This window comes from Phalacrocorax aristotelis, chromosome 12 (genome assembly GCF_949628215.1).
Source record: "Phalacrocorax aristotelis chromosome 12, bGulAri2.1, whole genome shotgun sequence".
Lineage (NCBI taxonomy): Eukaryota > Metazoa > Chordata > Aves > Suliformes > Phalacrocoracidae > Phalacrocorax > Phalacrocorax aristotelis.
In genome coordinates this window covers 12,184,494-12,184,748 of record NC_134287.1, presented here as the reverse complement: position 1 = coordinate 12,184,748, position 255 = coordinate 12,184,494, and positions in this window count along the sequence as shown.

Sequence of the window (255 nt, the reverse complement as noted above, 5' to 3'; positions counted from 1 at the left end):
CCTCCCTTTCTCACATGCTGGCCAAGCCCTCCCGTAACACCCAGGGGAGGAATCCATTGGCTGAAGTTCCCTAAAACGCGTGGAGCAGCCCTTCCCCCGTCCGATGTGTGGTGCACAATAGACACGGCTGCCTCCCGGCCGCCCCGGCCAGCCTGCTGCCGGCCTTCGCTTGCATCAAGGTTTATCTGAGCCGTCGCTGGCGTGACTGACATATCTCGTCTGACCTCCGGCGCCAGAGCGCAGTGAAAAGCAGAG